The following is a 5094-nucleotide window of genomic DNA, read 5'->3' as shown; positions in this document are numbered from 1 at the left end:
TCTTCTTATAGCCTTGTGCTATTCTAGCAACCAAGAAGTCTCCAACACTCAAGAGAGAAGCCGTGGAGTGTGGATGGAAATGTAAAGCTCGGTTTTGCAATTTAAGCAAGGAAAAGTAAGGATTTTGGTTTTTAGTTTGATTAATCCTTGGAAATGGGTTGATGACTAAGAAATATATCTTGTGGCAACAAAGATCAGCTTGATTGGAGAAAGTTTGGTGACGTGCAAGCCATTCAAAATCATGGGTGCATGGTGGATGCCAAGTGAAAGGAAAGTGGTAAGCTTACTACTTTGTTTTGATGCCTATAGTTAGTTGAATATTGTGAGGAAATGATTGTGTAAAATGTGGGCAGCTTGGTGGGTGGAACTTTGGAAGAGCATTGAGGTTGCATGCAAGGTCTAATCCATCACAAAGGTAAGGCATGCAAAGTGAAATGGTGGTAAGATGTTTTGAGTATGATTAGGAAACAATTATGTTAGTTGAGAGTTAAAAATGAAATGAATGAAAATGGTGGATATGTGTTGTTGTGAAAAGTTTAAAAATGTTGAGGATGTTGATATAGGATGAATGGAAATTGATGTCATGTTTAGTGGTGGTATGTTAAAAGTGAATATGGTTGTTGAAAGAATCTAACATGCATGAGCTATTTAGAGATATTGGGTTTGCTTGGTAGGTTATTCGGAAGAATAAAGAGAAACAATGTGAATGGTGGATTGAGAAATAAAGCATTGAAAGTAAATAGATAATGAAGCATGTGAACTTATAAGTAATTGAGTAAATTGAGAATGATTTTTGTTGCCATATATATAAATATATATATGGTTAATGTTATGAAAATATAAAATGGATTGGAATGAAAATTGCTTAGAAAGGTTGAAATAGGCACTTAATGATATAATCAAGTTGCCAGTACACGTAACGTAAAGAATTACACAAGTAAGAGATATTAATTCCATTAGTCAAAGTATGTCAAAATGTATATGAATGTGTAAGGTTTAAATGGGAAAGAAAGATGTTCTAGCATAATGTAAGCTATAAAAATGATGATGAATGTATGACTAAGAAAGGAAAATGAGAATGATCAATACTAAGTTCATTAAGCTTCGTTTATTGCTAGGAAGTGTGCAAACAAAAAAGGATTGCCGTAGTGATTAACTAAAGGAGGAAGCGTAACTAGATAAGTGGCAAAGTGATATCCTGCCATTAAGAGTTGAGTAGGGTGTGTCGATTTTAAAATCTCCATAATATATATTAATTTACGTTAATAAACGTTGTTGGTTTTTCTTAAGAGTATTTGTGGATAGCATAAGCTGTTATCATGGATACGCAATTTTAAAACGAATTTACAATGATTTATATATTGCTATTGTGGAAAGCATAAGCTGGTAGAAACCATAGGAAATTATGAATGCAAGTGTTTTAAAAGTGATTTGGATATACCTATAAATAAGCTATATATGTAAAGAGTTTTAGAAATCAGGAAACAAGCCTTTTTACAGTGTTTGCATCAAAATTTGTGCCTTGTGTTTTTGTGTGATATTCATAGCTAAATGCATCTACTAAATGATTTAAAATGCAAGTTTTAAGCATCGATTTTAGTTCAATTTTTATACAAATATTTACATCATGCCTTTTAATGTAGAAAGCTATTTACAAAATTGTTGAACATTGTTTTTAAATTATTTAAAGCGAAAGTCTTGGACAACCTAGATTTGGTTTTGAAAATGGCTTTGATAAATCAAGAGTGTTGAGAGTAGGCCAGTTGTCACTTACGTTAAGTACAACCCTTGTGCACAAGTGAGTACCTAGAGAACCCTTGCGTGGCCAACGGGCTGTTAGACATGGTTGGGGCCATAGTCTATAATATATGTGGCAAGGCTACGAGTTGTTATATGTGGCTAAGCCAGAAGTGGTATTCGAGGTTGCGACCGCTTGATTTCTCCTATGTCGGCCAACACCATTGAGACTGCCATGGCTGTGGGAATCAGTTGGAGCAGAGCTCCCGGATGTTCTTACATGGAAATGGGTCCACAAGTGATTATGATACTTACCTACTCGAGAGCCTTGTGAGTTTTCGATGCATACTCTTTTGCATGGTGGAGAGTTAAGATTTCTTTGCAGCTTTGTTTGTTTGAATAAAAGCTTTCAGTGCTTACTTGACAATCATGAAATGGTTTATGTGGTTGCACACTTTGATTTCTTTACATGCCACATATTTTGGGAGCGTGCATGCTTTTATACCGTTATTCATATTTTGATGGCAAGTGATGTTTTCGATGATTGAACTCTATTTTGCTGCACTTGTTTTCAGCATAGTTTTGCCAATTGAAATGTTGCATTATGATTTTATGACATTATTTTTACAAGGCACAAATATCCTACTTATGATTTGGTTTCTTAAGATTATGATTTGATATTCTAGTTTTATTATTCAACTTATCTGCTTTATGCTTGTTTCCCATCTACGCCCTACTCACGGAGCTGATGATCACTGAGTCTATGAGACTCAACCCAGTTATTTCCCTTTTGCATATAATGATCAGCCTAGCGTGCATTCATCGACCTTTTCAATTCACCGCGGATAGGTAAAGGCATCTCATAGCACATTATTCTAAGTCACTCCGCTGCAAGAGGTCAAGTTGTCATAGTGTAATTTATTATGAAATTAGACAATAGTGTCAATACGAATGTACATTTAGAGATTATAAGTCTTGATGTATTAATTTTACGATTATATGGAATAAAGGTTTAGTTAATTTATAAAGATTATGGTTCAATTCTTATTACAAAGAGTTTTAGGGTTCAAAGAAATTTTCTTAGATTGATGGCATGAATATGAAGTAGTAACTAACGTTTTAAGTAAGGCTTATTCAGGACTTGGCGAGTTCTCCAGCGAGACTCCCATATCGGTAGCGATCGAGGAACGGTCGCTACAATATATGTCTTAAGGCTGATATCATTAACTATAAATCCTCTAGTGGCCTCACTCTCTGTCTCTATTATCCCACACGGATAGATCTTGATAACATTAAAAAGACCCAACCATCTTGCCTTACATTTCCATGAAAAAAGTTTAAAGTTAGAAGTATTGAGTAACACTTGTTGTCTAACATAAAAATCAAGACAATTAGGAGATGGTGGATGATGCTCCTCATGCGATTGCTTGGTTTTGATCTATGAAGGTGGCGATTTTAGCACAAAGATTGCTGCTTGATGACTTATAGATGGAGAAATAAGCTTACCCTTGCCCTTGTCAACCATATCCACTCTAAAGCAACTAACTGGAGAGGTAGAATGCTTAACTGCATAGAAAATATTGAGCTTTACTACCTCTTCTCCAACTCTAAAAGTTATCTTGCCTTCTTTCACATCAATGAATGTGCCTACAATTGCCAAGAAAGGTCAATGCAAGATTTAAGGAATTTCCACATCCTCTTCAATCTTAAGCACAAGAAAGTCAATCAAGATGTAGATATGCCCCACTTTCACCTATACATCCTCTATGATCCCAAAAGGGTGTCAAATTATTCTATCTGCTAATTGCAAGATGACTGTAGTAAGTTGAACGTCCTTTAATCCAAGTTTCCTAGTAGCGGACAAAGGCATCAGTGACACACTAGCCCCTAAATCACATAAAGCTTTAGAAACCTTAAAACTATCAATAGCACAAGGTATAGAAAAACTCCTTAGATCTTTAAGCTTTGATGGTAGCTTGTTCTGAATAATAGTGTTGCACTCCTCAATGAATGCTACTATCTCATACTCATTCAGTTTCCTCTATTTTGCCAGGATATCTTTCAAAAACTTAACATATGAAGGTATTTGCTTGAATGCTTCCACGAATGGGATGTTGATGTGGAGCTTCTTAAATACCTCTAGCAATTTTTGAAATTGAGCATCTAAATTTTGCTTTTGGAGGCATTAAAGAAATGGAAGAAGAGGATGTGTTACTAGTGCATCTTTGACCTGCACTTGCTTGTTTGACTTTTTGACTTTTGATTCATTCTCAACTGGCTTTTCTTGTGGCTCTTCTTACTTACTATCACTATGCATCTCTTTCCCACTCCGAAAGAATACTATCATACAAAGTTCTTTACCTTCCTTCCTAGGATTAGGTTCAGTATTACTCAGTAGGGTCCCTTGAGGTCTATTGTTGACAACATTGGCTAATTGCCCTACTTGAGTCTCAAGATTTTTTAATGAAGCTGCCTGATTATGAATAAGGGCATTTTTTTATCCATATATTTCATGAGCAATTCTTCCATGGATAGCTTCTTTTCTTGCACTAGGGATCTAGGTTGTTGTGGAAAACCCAAGGGAAAATTTGATCTCAAAGCTGATGAAGGGCCTTGATTATTGTTCCAAAAAAAGTTGGGGTGATTCCTCCACCTAAGAGTGTATGTGTTTAAGTATGGATTATTTTTCTACCTGTCCATAAATTGCACTGACTCCATAGTCAAATGACATTGATTGCTTGAATGCCCTTCACCACAATAATCACAAGAAATAAAGGGACTTTATACTTAATGGACTCCAAAATAATCAATTTCTTAGTGAAAGCGACTATTGAGCAGTTAAAGCATTAATGGCATCCAATTCGTGAACACCCGCTACCCTCTATGGCAAAGCTTTCTCAGAATGCCACTGATAGTTGTTGGAGGCTATCTCCTCTAATAGATCATAAGCATCATCAATTGACTTATTCATGAGAGCGGCACTAGCTACGACATCAATGGTAGTCCAAATAAAATGTTTGCACTTGCAACCATTTAAGTAGAACATCATATGGGCATCTCCTCAACAAGGCCTTATACCTTTCCCATGCTTCATATAAAGACTCAAAATCCAACTGCATAAAAAAAGTAATATTGTTCCTCATCTTTGTAGTCTTGTTAATGGGAAAAACATGGCTAGAAACTTTTGTGCAAGGTCATCCCAAGTAGTGATGGAGCTGGCAAGGAGAAAATTTAACCAAACTTTGGCTTTATCCCATAGTGAGAAAAGGAAAAGTCCTAATCAGATAGCATCATCAATGACCTCATTGTGCTTGAAGCTATCATAAATCTCCAAAAGGTTAGCAATATGTGCATTCC

General features: G+C 35.6%; 1 non-coding gene across 1 annotated transcript; it reads left to right on the top strand.

The window, feature by feature from the left end:
- The first annotated feature begins 4776 nt into the window (after positions 1-4776).
- LOC149526301 (small nucleolar RNA R71) lies at positions 4777-4883 on the top strand. The gene has a single exon (XR_016352154.1). It is a non-coding gene; the product is annotated as a small nucleolar RNA R71 (small nucleolar RNA).
- Positions 4884-5094: the final 211 nt, after the last annotated feature.

Source organism: Theobroma umbraticum, unplaced genomic scaffold (genome assembly GCF_002168275.2).
Source record: "Theobroma umbraticum cultivar Fairchild unplaced genomic scaffold, ASM216827v3 scaffold_77.0, whole genome shotgun sequence".
Classification (NCBI taxonomy): Eukaryota; Viridiplantae; Streptophyta; class Magnoliopsida; order Malvales; family Malvaceae; genus Theobroma; species Theobroma umbraticum.
Note: the sequence above shows the minus strand (reverse complement) of the source record. Positions and strands in the feature narration are given on the sequence as shown.